Raw genomic sequence first — 15786 nt, forward strand, 5'->3', positions numbered from 1 at the left:
TGGGCAAATGCAAAGTGTTGGCAGTGATTCTGCACTTGTTGCATTTTAAATGTTAAAACGCATCAAATCACCACTTAAAGGATGTGATGTGCTATGGAAAGTGAAGGAATGATGCTGATTATTGGTTTCAGAACCAATACAGAAATTACATATATTTTATCACAGGGTTTATAGTTACAGGCAGCAAACTGCAGTTAATAACACTTTTACCTTAGATGGCTCTACATCCCAAATGTCACCTTAATAAGACATGTCAAACTCCTGGAGCACTACTGCCCTATAAAGGTGTAGCTCCAACCAGCTCCAAAACACCTGCCTTGAAATTTCTTGTAAAGACCTCCATTAGGTGTGTTTAGTTAGGGCTTGAGTTAAACTCTCCAGGAATTGAGTCTGAAGCCCCTGGCCTATATATGAAGAACACTTGTACACACTACACTAGCTGTTTCTTGAAACATGAGACAAAACATGGCAGTTACAACTTCACCCAGCAGCATTAGTATTTAAAATAGCAAATTGTCCTCTCTGAAATGATCACTAGAATGTTCTTAACATAAATGTTCAATTTCTTTGGATTTTCTCATTATTTGATTGACTATCAAGATAATTTAATAGTCCCTATTGCCTATAGAAATAGAATAGACATTTATGAAAGTTTTTAAAAATCACGCAATATAGAAGCCAACCTTCATTATGAAGCTTCTGTTTTCAATAATTCACTTAAATTGGTTAAGGTCACACAGGCAGGTTTTATGGGTTTTTGTTGTTATTTCAAGTAACTGTGGCTTTATTTTTTGTGTCACAACTACAACCATGTGTGAAGAAAATGAGTTTGAAACCATCTAAGTTAATTCATTAGCTAGTTAATCTAAGTTAATAGTGGTTTCTATACCCGTATTGAGTGAAAAAATGTGAACAGGAGGTTTCATCCAAACTGAACCTCTGACCTCATTGAATATAGTCATCCAAAATGGTGTTGTGATGGGATCTTTATGCGTTTCTGTGTGTGGGATGAAAGGTCAGAGTGTTATTCGTATATTGGTGTTTGACATCTGAGTCTATTTTCTTGTACTCTGATCATGCCAACATGTCAGTCAATGGCATATCTCATCTATGTGTTTCTTGAGGGTGAAAGATCAGAGATCAGAGATATTGGATCCTGGTATTGAGTTAATCAGTATGAAGTTTAGTCACTTGATCAACCCTCATTAATAATAACACAATCATAACACATACTAGGGGATTTATGTGATATAATTGCCTGTAGATAAAGTCCTGATGTTTGATAAGACTGCTGAATATTAGCACAGAGTGACTGATGAACATGTCCTTGTTATTTGTATTATGCATTTTATTATTTTACCAGTCCTCTCATCCAATTATGTTGTCCTCATAATGTTTTGGACACAAGCACAGGGACTTCCATTTTACTAATTATTTGACTGTCCAAGTTACTGTGGTGGTTATTTCCCTCGAAAAGTCCCTCTCTTGACTCCATTTAATTTCATCACTTAAATCTGTCTGTCAACAGATATATCATGCAGAAGATCAATGTGCAACATGCTTGCTTAGCTTACGCATACAATCGAGTTGATCATCTAGTGTTGGCTCATCAAAGAAACGTTCACCTCTTTTTGAGAGTGTAAGCACCTTTTTTCCCTGAGTGTGAACTGCAAGCATCAGCATAAGTTCAGACAGGGTGAAGAAACAGTGGACGTCAGGTGCTGTTACATCAGGAATTCATTCAATACACAGTTTGTTAGCATTTTCTTTTTACTGATAAGTATCCACTATCCAGTCAGTGATTTATCTGGTGTCTGGCAGAGAAGATGCTTTTTGATTTGTCCCTTTTTATGGTTGACCTTGTCTGGATTGTCTAAAACAGTTGCTAGTCATCTTATCTCATGTTGCTGAACCGAGCAACTGGCGTTGTCCTGCAGAGACAGGGTGGATTCAGTGACGGGCAGTAGCAAGTCCAAACATTGCATCACCCTGAAGCTTCAGGACATATGGAGCTCTCAGCAGAATTCATCTGATCAAACACTCTCTTCTTTTCTTCTTTAATATATGAGAGAAGATCTGCCCTTTGTAATTGACTCACACAGGTTTTGCTCTCTGACAGGCAAGTTCAGATAAAATGTTGTTTTGATACACTTTGTGACCACAGTTGAGAGATACGTCATGCAGCCACTTTTGACTGTTGTTTAGGTGAAGTACACTTCTCCACACATGTGCATTCAGACTTCCTCATATATATATATATATATATATATATATATAAATAACGCTTGTTTCATTGTTTTAGACATTTGAGAATATGGAAGTTCTGTGTGATCATGTTTTTTTTTTTTTTGCTTCTTATCATGATATTTGCTTTCACACTTTGCTTATTTAGTGTTGTTACACAGATACATTCTAAAAAAGTCAGATCAAACTCAAAAAGTGGGGATGCACAATATATCAGTACCGTATTATCTGATGATATTACCGATAGGCCTGCCCGCCTATTTGATATTTAAAGGGTTAGTTCACCCGAAAATGAAAATTGTCATTAATTCACCCTCATGTCTTTCCAAACCTGTAAGGCTTTCATTCATGTTCAAAACACAAATTAAGATATTTTTAATAAAATCTGAGCGATTTCGGTGATTCGGTCTATCATCAACCACTAGATCGTAAAACTAGTCCATGAAATGAGTGGTTTAGTCTTTTTTTTCTGAAGTGACACAATCATATGATGAACTGATTAAATTTAAGCTTTTATTCACACATAAACATTCATCAGCTGACACAGCAGTTGTTGTAAATGGAAGCTTATGTATGTTTGCTTGATGTGCGACAACCAATGAGATTCATTCTCGTGTTACGCAGCCTGTTTGAACTTCTGCGAGAAGTGAACCAATGAGATTCATTCTCGTGTTAAGCAGCCTGTTTGAGCTTCTGCGAGAACCAATGAGATTTATTCTCGTGTTGCGCAGCCTGTTTGAGCTTCTGCGAGAACCAATGAGATTCATTATGGTGTTAAGCAGCCTGTTTGAGCTTCTGCAAGAACCAATGAGATTCATTGTCGTGTTACGCAGCCTGTTTGAGCTTCTGCGAGAACCAATGAGATTCATTCTCGTGTTACGCAGCCTGTTTGAGCTTCTGCGAGAACCAATGAGATTCATTCTCGTGTTACGCAGCCTGTTTGAGCTTCTGTGAGAACCAATGAGAGTCATTCTCGTGTTACGCAGCCTGTTTGAGCTTCTGTGAGAACCAATGAGAGTCATTCTCGTGTTACGCAGCCTGTTTGGGCTTCTGCGAGAACCAATGAGATTCATTCTCGTGTTAAGCAGCCTGTTTGAGCTTCTGCAAGAACCAATGAGATTCATTGTCGTGTTACGCAGCTTGTTTGAGCTTATGCAAGAACCAATGAGATTCATTCTCGTGTTACATTTACATTTAGTCATTTTTATATTCACATTTACATTTAGTAATTTAGCAGATTACTAAAATTAGGACTAAATTAAAGCGAGTCATCGTAAAGAGGCAAAAACGACCCAAGAAGTTCTCAAAATACAAAGTGCCATTTCTCAGAGTAGCATGTAACGCAGATGACGCAAAAACGCAAAAAATGTAACGCATTTGAGCTTCCGCAAGAACCAATGAGGTTTGTGCTCACACGTTTGGTTGAGCTTCGGTTTATGTTCGCTGTTCAATGTTTATATGTGAATAGAAGCCTAAATTAAATCTGTTTATCATATAAAGTGCCAGCCTCTTCGGAAATGGGTTAGTTTTACAATCTCTTTATAAAGCGTATGAGTGGTATTTGTGTAGTTCTCCGTGGAGGGTACAGAACTGGTTTAGATTTTATTAAATATATCTTAACTTGTGTTCTGAAGATGAAAGTGTTAAGGGGTTTGGGCCAACACGAGGGTGAGTAAATGATTTATTTATTATTGGGTGATCTAACCCTTTAACAGTCCATGCTCATTTTCATTATTTTAATATTTTTTCATAAACATTGACTTCCATTGTGAGGACCAAAAAAAAAGAGACACTTTCAAAATATCTTCTTTTACTATGTGACTAAGTCATACATGAGAGTGAGTAAATGACTACAGCATTTTCATTTTTGGGTGAACTATTGCTTTAATAGTATTATTTAATATAACTGAATCTGCCTGGCTACATTAGATTACACCAGCAATAAATGTTTTTTAAGGGTTAGATCAATTAATATGATACTCTTACGCAACTAACATTCACACTTCCAACTCATATTAAGGTCATTAGTATAATTTTGCATCATTCTTGCCTTGATTACAAAGTTAGTTTTGTCTCTGATGTATAAATACGGTTTGAGTCCTGTCCATGTGAAATATGAATGCATGGTGTAATCCAGTCTGCTGCACTGATCTCTGTACAGTTATTTTTATCTATTGGATTTCATTTCATTTGTGGATTTTAGCTTGGTCATGAGTGATGATGAATTTCAGATTTTAATACTGATACACACAGACATCAGAGACTGTCAAAATGAGAGATTCATGATTGTAAAGTAAGGAAACGATGACCATGAGGATTATTCCACTTTGATCTTGTATTTCTTAAAGAGATTTCCGTGGAATCAGGATCGAAGACTTTTACGGATGTGCTTGGATTTAGTGTTGGTAATCCTATTCATCCCTGAGGAATATGAAAGGTAGTTTTTCCTGATCCTCATCTTCCATTAGTTCCTCTCTCTCTCTCTCTCTCTCACACACACACACACACACACACACACTAATTTGAAGTAACATTTATGCTGTATGAGGAAAAGCAGAAGTGTCTCTGAGATATGAGTGTATTTGAATTACACATAGTTCCTCTTGATTTTCTTAGTTACAGAAACACTGATACAAATACTCCTCTTCACCTCTCCATCTAAATGTCTTACTCATCATAATAAGTCTGGCTGGGATTTTCCAAGTTTTAAAGGCGTAGGGGATGGGGGACAGAGTCACTGTTTCCCCCTGTGTAATGTTATTTAGTGTAGTCTATTCCTGCTAATGTCTAGTCACTAAAATACAATGTTCAGCTCTAACTGAATTTATCCATACTTTTTCATAGTGAGTTTTGTCCAGTCTAATGCTGTGGAACTCAATCCAAATTTGAGAGTAAGATATAGTATCGGTATTTGTCATATGTTTGTGTAACGTCTGTTGACGTCTGAGTGTATTACGTCACTTACTCATTACAGTTGCACATACTCGTGGCTACTCAGTATACTTTAAAATGTACAAATGCAATATAATATAGCCTTCAAGTACAGTTAAAAAGAGGATTTTTAAAAGTTTTTATTTTTTGTTGTTATTATTTTTAATTGTCTATTCTCACAGTAAAACACTAATATTGTTAAATTTTATTATAATTTAAAATAGGATAACTGTTTTCAGATGTCTTTACTGGTTCTTTTGGTCAGTTTAGTGCTTCCTTGTTAAATAAAAGTATTCATTTCTTTAATAAAATGACTGAGCCTTAAAATGTTAAATGATAGCAAAGTACAGGAAAATGCAGGGTTTCACTTTATCCGTGTTTGTTTTGTGATATTGACTGTCTGACTGTTCTTGATGATATTCTGATCAGTTTTGTTTTGTGTCTTTTTATCATCCACTATCATTTTGAAAATTAATAGCACACCTCTCTTAACATGCCTCATGATTTGAGGTATATTCATGTCTGTAGCACAAATGGTATGAGTTAAGTTAAATACTTAGGGTTAGGGATTTATTCATATTTAAATGTAAAACTATAGTAATTGTGATGCTCCATCGACTAGAAAAAATATAGTTTACTGTGTAGTTTGTCCGACAAATATCAGTTTAATTGAAAGGTTGCTAATGCCTTTTTAAGACCGGAAAAAATATCAGTGTGCCTTTTGTTACATTATGTGTCTTCGTCCTCATGTTTTGTTCTTATGTATTTATATAAGATTTGTGTATGTGTTGTTTTCTGTGGGTTCTGTTTATGTTATGCTCTCATAAACATAGACACACAGACAGCGTCTTGTCAGGAATACCCAATGAAATGGCATCAAGGCACATGACCAGAAGGATGCCTGTGACAATTTCTAAAACATCAGTGCCTTTTTTTTGTCTAACAGCCCCCACCCCCCCTCTCTATCTCTTTTGCTCCTCGCTCTCTTTCTCCTCACAGCCCAAGGCCTTGACATTCTGCTTTATGGTTTTGTCAATAATGCACAACACCAATATACTCTCTTTTTGTTCTTCAGACATGCACATGCATGTGTACAGTACACACACTCATAGTCCCTGGCTGCCCAGAGCTAAGGGGGAAAGGACAGAGAGAATATGTTGCTTTATGGTGCAGTGGAGTATGGGTGCCCTCCTCATTATGATCCAGTCATGAATAATACCTCATTCATATGGCTTGTTGAGAAGTTTTCTGCAGAGCTGCTTTCTAGCTTTAGCCACTTTTGTCCTGTTCCTGTTAAATTTTCGCTTGGGCTTGCTTGGTTTGGCACGGCACGATTACAAACCATTCTTGGTTCAATTTTGTGTTACCAATGCAACAACTGACGAATTTGTGTTACTGTGTACTTTTGAATTTTGTATTTGTAAGTACTGAACTGAATGAACTCTGAGCTGACTTCGGTTGAATAATGACACTATTGTCTTTTTTTAGAGCTGTTTTGCAGCAAAAATGATTTGAATTCATATTGTCTATTTATCACTGTAAAGCTACTTCAATCTGTATTGTATAAAACGCTATATAAATAACAGTGACTTGACTAGATTTGTACTGTAGGATTGGTTGTTGCTTTGTTTGCAGTCAAAATGTCCCAGTTTACTTTGAAGGAAGGACTTTAGCCATATTTGTGGGCTTTTTTAACTTTAGCCAGTTAGCAATCACCTAGCAAATGCTTGGCAACCACCCAGAACACCTTAGCAACCACCTATAGCAATATCTTGGTATTGCAAGCATTACTCTGATGTTCTTCAGAAAATGTACATTATACTTATCTTGCTGGAAATGCTAGCAGGGTATCGACCACACAAGTCCCACACTTGTGCTGTTCAAGAGCCAAAATGGAGAGATTTATGGAGGCTGCTGCAATTCCCTAAAGGCTGAAAAAGGAACCCGAGGACAGGGAGAGAGGGAGGGAGACATTACTGTGAGGTAGAGGTGAATCGAAGGACAATGATAGCAGGAGAGAGGTTGATATCACAGGGAGGTGGGGTCGAGGAAAAATTGAAAGCTTTGCAGCAAAAGATATGATAAAAAGGGAGAATGCAGAGCTCAGTGGAGAGTAAATGAAAGATGTGTGGGCGAGAGCAAAAGAAATAAGCAGAGAGAAACAGAAGAGAGGAGAGCTGAGGACAGAGTAACAGAGTAACAAGAACAAGATGGATGGAGAATAAAGGGGCTGCGGAAAGAGTGAGGGCAACTGGGTGATGTGTTGCTCAGTGAACCTCATGGCAAGGTCGTTGTCATTGTGCATTTTTTAAAATGAGCTTCATTTTAATACTCATTTCAAATTTACTTTACAGTGTACTTTCAAACATTGTTTTAAGATGCAGTGTTTCCATATATATATTTTTTTTTCAGGATTCTTTAATAAATAGAAAGAACATATTTTTTTTGAAATAGAAATCTGACTTTTTTATCAACGTAAAGTGTTCTTGCTGAATAAAAGTCTGCATTTCTTTAACCATTACATGCATGAATGTTTCGCCAATCATTATTACATATTCGGGGCTTTAGAGACCTATCTAATCTAACACGGATGGATCTCTATTTTATTTTTGTTTAATTCTTACTCTAATATCAGGAGAGTTTTACATTATCATGGGAGGTAATGCTATTTTGTTACCTTTTGGAGATTTGAAGTGCTCAGTTTGAGCAGATGTTTTATACCATCATCACTGTCGTCAGAGCTCAATTCCCAGTACATTCAGCATCTGGCTCATTTTCCCATTCTCAAAATCAATGTTTTGATCAATGTCACTGCTTCACCAGATCCACCATCAAGTGACAGTGACACTAATATTTGATTGGGATCAGTACTTGCTCTGCATCACTGAGCCATTTTAAGTTTTGCTGATGATACTTCCTATTCTTTTGTTTTCTTTCTGCGGTAACTGTGTGAAACATTATTTCATCATTGTGTATCAGATATTGCCACTTTTTAGAATAAAGGTGAATTGCAATTATTTAGTCATCAAAGATTTATTTATTTTTGTGCTGATAAAATATAATAGCACTGTTACACAGTCGTTAGCGACCATATTCATACAAAAAATGGGTGGGAAACCGGGCATTCTTTTATAATTTCGTTTTTTGTTTTTTATGATGAATTGATTGAGGGATACTAAGAAAATGAATGTCCAACTTTAAAAAATGAATAAGGAGGCGAGTAGTGAATGATGTCATGGGTCACTAAAGATCCGAGGTATGGATTTAAGGGGTTAAACAAAAATCTTATTTACCCCAAAATTTTGAATGGTAAATATTTTAGTCTAAGTTTGAGTAATTATATTTAGGAACTAACAGAAAAGCAAAGATGCATCTATATTTATCCAGGAATCACAGAGTCCTCTGTCATTTTCTCCTGATACCAATATCAATAACCTTACTGGCATCACACACTAGATTTGCCTGTGGGATAAGCCTTCTCTTCTCTTCACCCACACAGGTCAGGTTATCCCACCATGTGAAGAGTGTTTGTGTTTTATTTCAGGTTGTATTTCACTGTTGACGATCCAGGTAGAATCCACTGTTTATAGTTTTTCATTTTCCTTGCATTATTATGACAATCTAAGGTAGGTGGTGGATGAAATGAGCTTTAGCTAAATAAAGCCTTGTCAAGCTTTCTCACTTGCACCATCATGGCAAGCTCCACTCTGCGTCTTAGTTGGATTTTACAATAAAACCCTGCCTTATGGTTCAGTACATGTATTCAGAAGAGAGCAGGAGACGGTTTGCCAGAGGTGCTTGTACTGTACAGACTGTCTGACCCGCCTCTAATGGATTTTACACCAGAGAGAGAGAGAGAGAGACACTGGAAAAGTAGGTCATGGTGGTTTTTGCTGGGTCAGAATCGCACAAGCTGAGGCTTTAACTGTAAGAGAACGACTCTCGCTCTTTTTTCATTTGAGTATTTGCCATATGAACTCATCTTTAAGTATTTGTTGTTTTCATGGTCATTCTTATTTATGGCTTTCATTTAGCTGCCGTAGGATGCATATCTCTCTGCGATGGGCTGCAGTATTCATCTATTAACAGAACTAGTGGGCCATATGTCATTTTAAACAGCACCTGTGCACAGCTTTTGTTTGTGTGCACGCATGTGTATATTTATGTGTAACTGAGCGTGAGAAGATGGGTGCATGTGCATGAATGTCTGTATCTGCTCAGTGTGGAAGAACGCTGAGTGGTTTCTTAACTTGGTGGCTGATGGAATAACAGCATGGATGCCATTCCTATTACAGTTACAGTATGTGTTTGAATGGAATGACCTGCAAGTCCAGTGATATGAGCTGTGTTTGATTTTTGAACATGTGTTATGGTTAGGGATGCACCGAATATTCGGCTGCCGAAAATTTTCGGCCGAAAATGGCCCAAAAGTGCATTTTCGGTTTTCGGCCGAAAGACTTTTATCGGTATTGATTAGAGTAACATAGTGTGTATATGACACATCCCCCACAGCATTACACCACCACCACCAGCCTGCACAGTGCTAGGCATGATGGATCCATGTTCTCATTCTGTTTATGCCAAATTCTGATTCTACCATCTGAATGTAACAACAGAAATCGAGACTCATCAAACGAGGCAACATTTTTCCAGTCTCCAACTGTCCAATTTTGATGAGCTCTTGCAAATTGTCGCCTTTTTTTCCTATTTGTAGTGGAGATGAGTGGTACCCGGTGGGGTCTTCTGCTGTTGTAGCCCATCCGCCTCAAGGTTGTGCGTTTTGTGGATTCACAAATGCTTTGCTGCATACCTCGGTTGTAACGAGTGGTTATTTCAGTCAAAGTTGCTCTTCTATCAGCTTGAATCAGTCGGCTCATTCTCCTCTGACCTCTAGCGTCAACAAGGCATTTTTGCCCAGAGGACTGCCGCATACTGGATGTTTTTCCCTTTTCACACCATTCTTTGTAAACCCTATTATATGATTTTGTGTGAAAATCCCAGTAACAAGGCCCGTCTGGCACCAACAACCATGCCACGTTCAAAATTGCTTAAAACACCTTTCTTTCCCATTAAAGCAACTGGCGTGTGATTGGTTGATTATAACTGCATTTAATGAGAAATTAAACCGGTGTTGCTTATAATCCTTTAGGTGAGTGTATAAGTGGTGTAATATTTAAAATAATAGGCTACACATATTAATTATGATGATAAAATGGAATGAATTCTTGTCAATGTACAAAAATTTTAAATTACTTCAAACATTTCTATGATACTGACATGTCTATGCATCTTTCGATTTAGCTTTGTCTCAAAAGATTTTTCAATTGAAAATAACATTAAAAACGAATGAAACTGTTTTTGTAATTGAAATTTGCATTAAATTCACGTGGATAGGAATTCAATTAATTTGGTCTCAAAAGAATTTGATGAATGTTAAGAAGCAAATGCCTCAATTGTCCATTTGGTCTTATTGCTTTTCAATCATATGCCTCATTAATAAATCAACCACTGATTTCTCATTGTAATTGACACTACAGTTGAGTTAAATTTTTGAATAACTTGGTGACCTCTTCATGTTTTTGTCCCTCATGTCCTGATATAGTTTTTCCATGACCAAATAACATAATGTGTGCAGTAGATTGTGGGGAAAAAAGAGGGAGGAATATAATGTCAGAAGTTATACAGGAGAGATTTTATATCAGGTGCAATTTAGGTCATGTGAATTTTATAGCGTATTCATAGCAGAAAGTCACCTGTTGTTCCTGGTGCTTTTATAAGGTTATAGCTCGGTTTATCTCCCTAAACTTTATTTTGTTTTGTCATAATAAGGCCTCGAACATAAAGACAAGCGTGTGATAGTCGCATGCTGAGGTTGTGAGGAGAGCTTTCTTTCTTCTGTTTTAAGACAGGACACCCCCAGCCCCCCTTGAGCACAAGTCGCAACAAGTCTTCATAGTGCACTTACTGAAGACTAACCTTCAGATTTCACCAGTCAGAGTTTACAAAATGGCTGACTTGACTAAAAGAAAGCTTAGACCTGACTTTTACAATTTTATCTTAAGCCCTATTACACAGTTTTTCTAAGCAGCTGGTTTGTCTGGTTAGGTGGGTCTCTCTGTTTGTTTATGTGTGTGTGTGTTTGAGGACATTTCAGTGGTGTTTGGAATTTTGATGCTAGAATTGAAAGACACATTTAATTAATGTTGACAAATCAGATAAGAGATGACGTATCTGTGAGAATGTATCTTTGCATTCCCCACGTTTTCCCTCCGTCTGTAGAAATATGCCGGCAAAGCACACTACTCTTTTGTAATACAATCACCCAATCACAGATCACTGCTTGCTGAAACTGTAAATGTCACGGAATGTCCTTGAGTTAAAATACCTTTTTTTTTTCTCTTGTCTTAATCTTTTGCTTAAAGGGAAAGACAACCAAAAACTAAAATTGTCATTTACTCACCCTCATGTTGTTCCAAACCTGCATGACTTTCTTTCCTTCTTCCGCCAAAGACTAAAGAAGATATTTTGAAAAATGTCAAATGGGTTTAGTCACATCCAACTGAATTTCGTTTCAGATTTGTCTTTTTTGGTTGAACTATCCCTTTAAATGACATGAGGTCTCTTCTTTTGGTTGTTTAAAATATGTTAGACCTGTAACTGACCTAGATATTGGAATGATGTTGAAGATCTGTATTTTATTAGTTGTTGCATTACTGTTGTTGACCTTAGGTTGGTTTCAGCTGATACAGCTCAGATCAGTGAAGATATAAAAATTCCTGGAGATGTTAAAACAGTTTCTGTTTCCTGAGCAGTTTGTTACATTTAAGGCATGATCATGTTTAGATTGGAACCCACCCAGAGCAATGAAATCAGATATAAACTTCTCAGCAAACAGATTTCTCATTCTTGCACAACTGAAACAACAAATGTCTTTCTGTGTGGTAGATTTTGCTCAAACACTGCCATAGTTTTTAAATATTGTGGTTATTCAGTAGTGAGGTAAACCATTTTTAAAACACTTTTCCACACAACAACTAACGCATTAATATTTCTCCAAAATATAATATTTGCTTCAATTATTGGTATCAGCCGTCAGTGTCATCAAAAAAGAGTTCTGAAGTCTCTTTATGAGGCTGCTTTCGTAAGTGTGAATGCAAGTCTACCACTGTTTTTCACTTCACTTGAGAGTCTGTTTACACACAACTCTTCTGAGACACTCAGTCACGCACTTACTGAGAAATGATACGGCTATTCAAAAACAATCCACACCCAAGGCCTTTTTACATCTGACCCGGAAGGATCCTTCACCCTTCTTTACCCAGTTGGCCTTCTGCATATCCCCTCTGTCAAAGTATCGGGTAGCCTGCAGTTATCAGAGACCCAGATACAGCTCACTATCTCTCAGATGCTTCATTTCCCCGTCTGCATCTCTGGGCTGACCGCGCCCAGCTCTGTGTCTTTGATGCTGGGTCTCCCAGTCCCATAGTGCTGCTGTGTCGGTGGTAGAGGAAGCAGGGTGATAAACGGCGAGCGTTCCCTCCAGACATGCACTCAGGCAAAGCAGCAGCACTGATAACAGCACTCGGGATGGTCTGCTGGTGGAACCAAAAACAAAACGACGATTTCTGAAAGCACACGTAGAGGCTGTTTGTTCCTTTTCCTTAAAAATGACACCATTTATTTTAATGCCATGTTCATTATGATTGTCTTTTAATTCAAATAATTGATGAATAAGAAAAGAAAAATAAGATAGTTTTTTGGCATCAATGTGATTTAATCAAATTTTTTTAATTAGTGGAAATATGCCTCTAAATGTATACACTGGGGTCCAAATATCTTGAGACTTTGAAATTATCAATATAACAATTGTGGTTAGTTCACCCAAAAATGAATATGATGTCATTAATGACTCACCGTCCCTCATGTCTTCCCAAGCCCGTATATCGCGATTAATCGCACCCAAAATAAAAGTTTGTGTTTACATAATATATGTGGGTGCACTGTGTATAATTATTTTATATAATAATACACACACATGCTTGTATATATTTAATAAATATTTTAATGTATATACTGTATATAGATTTATATATAATTTATATTATATAAATATTTTATATATAAATATATATATTTTTTCTTAAATATACATGCATGCATGCGTGTGTATTTATATATATATACAAAATAATTTTACACAGTGCACCCACATATATTATGTAAACACAAACTTTTATTTTGGATACAATTAACGATTAATCGTTTGACAGCCCTAGTATTATATAAAGTACTCAATGATTGATTTCATTTTTAGCATTTTAAATTGCTTTTTGGAAAACACAAATTCACACTTTAACTCCTATTTCAAGCGCCATGATTTGTAAAAATTGTTGTGAATCATATAATTTAATTTGTCCATAAAAAACCTAACTCAAAGATATTTATTTGAAACTGAAATACAAATAAAGCAACAATGTAATTGTTTGTGTGTTTTCTGAACATAGATACATGTGCTGCTGTTTTTTAGAAATCACACTGAACAACAAATCAGATTTAGATAAATGTGTTCGCTACTAAATAATGAGGAATGTGTCAACTTTGTCAGCACTGTTCATTATCATATTCTCTCAACCCCCTCTCCTCCGTCAGGTGTTCTCCTCTCTCTTTCTGTCAGTATGTTTTTCCCAGGAGATCCCTGCATCCGTAACACAGACTGCAGTTATCAGTGAGAGCTGTTATGGTGCTTGTATTATCTCTTGTGTGACCCACATCTCTTATCACTGTTTTCAGAGCAGTGCAGAACCAGCATTTTCCCATTTTCTAGGTTGAATCTTTCACAGACACATCTCATTGTCTGCTCTGTTTGCACACAGTATATGCTACTCCATGTCTCACATTTGGCAAGGGTGGTTACTCCGCTAAAATCAACAGAGAAATGCTGTGAGAACGTTTCAGGGAATCTGCCCTCTCCCGTTTTGCTACACTGAATGGCAGAGCTCATTGTAAACTTTTCTCAGTCTTTGTACTTAAGTAGCATTTAATCTTTTTTTTTTTTACCCTGATGTGCCCTTATAATGTTTGAATCAAGTTTCTTATAATTCTCAATGGCCAACTTATAACAACTAGGCTATTTCAAAATGTATGGCTATTACTAAAAGAAACACTCATCGATGCGTACTAACCCAGAAATCTCATTCTTTTCTGAACAGAGCCACATTTCCACACAGCAGAATTGTTTTGTGAAGATACAACACAATTTTGCCTGCTTGTGGGAGGTTTTGCTGTAAGACGTTTTTGCTACCGTACCTTTAAGACTTGTGTGAATGATGTTGGTGACTTTGTCGTTTATTATGGAAGCATTTTGGTTTTGTTGTCACGTCATTTGCTTGTCGTACAGATACTATGTAATGGAAAGAAACTATTGCCACAGACACCTTTTAAGGTGGTCACTGCTCACTGACTCACAGAGAGAGAGAGAGAGAATATGTATTACAGCTCTCTCTGGTTCTGTGGTAACTGTCAGACACATGCTGCCTAAATAGACATGAAGTTGAGTCTAATTATAGAATATTCCAGCATTAACTCTTGAATTTTCCAAATAGGCCAGTAATGTGGAAAATTAAAATTATTCACAGGCTGTTCTAGTCTAGAGCCTTCAAGTTCAACTACAGTCGATCAAACGACATTGACCACGTGTGTGGCAATAAATCTTCTCCATCATGCCAGCCTGCTGTCTCTCATCTGTGGAAACTCGGTTGAATTTGTCCATGTAGGAAATAAAGACGAGTTTCCAGTGTGTTTGCACGAGCAGTCCAATGTAAGCAAAGACGCCTCAAAGTGTACAGTTTAACTTTCCCACACTTGTAACATTGTAGAATATAGTCTTATGCATGTGAATCTGGTGAAGAAAGTGTGCTTATTAAATGTGCATAAATAATTACTAAAATATGTTACAATATAACATCTTTTTTCCGTGTTTCCTTTTTTGAAATGAATACATTTGAATTAATTTAATCTTTTCTTTTTATTTTGGTCTGAAATTATGAGATTGTACACCCACAGAGACGTTGGAAGTTAATTAGTGATATTTTTTTTGTTGCTAAGTGTCTGTGTCATATTCATCCTTTGTTTAAATGACAGAGGTGTGTGAGAGTGAAAATGAGTACCGTCTTGCCGTACGAGTTTCAACCCTGTTCTAACATTGCTGTTCTTTCATATGATCTTGATTGATCTTCTGGACTTTTGCCCTGTTTGTTGTTATGGTGTCACACTCATTTAAGAGAGTCTTTTCAATGACCGCAAACAGAACAGAGCAACATAAGAGAGAACTAGACAGAATGAGAGCCTGCGCAAGACCATGATCACCACACCCATTCTGTACTGTTAACCAGCCTGACCACTCTAAATCAAAAAATATGCATGCAACCACACGGTTACGTCACGCTCTTTCACATGCATAATTGTTTTATTTGTATGTATGTGCCTGTGAGTTAATCATTGGGCAAGTCCCAGATCTCATCAGGATATGATGACGCAACTTTAGGGAATGGCTCTTTGTTTCGCTGTTTGTACTTTAGAGAGAGTGAGATGGATAAAGAAACTGAGAGACTG

At 36.9% G+C, this 15786-nt stretch overlaps 1 protein-coding gene across 1 annotated transcript in view; it reads left to right on the forward strand.

Annotated features, from left to right (window-relative positions):
• Positions 1-15786, forward strand: part of gas2l1 (growth arrest specific 2 like 1) — a 33722-nt gene that overhangs the window by 4336 nt on the left and 13600 nt on the right. The window lies entirely within an intron of this gene.

This window comes from Pimephales promelas, chromosome 4 (genome assembly GCF_988280905.1).
Source record: "Pimephales promelas chromosome 4, fPimPro1.hap1.1, whole genome shotgun sequence".
Classification (NCBI taxonomy): Eukaryota; Metazoa; Chordata; class Actinopteri; order Cypriniformes; family Leuciscidae; genus Pimephales; species Pimephales promelas.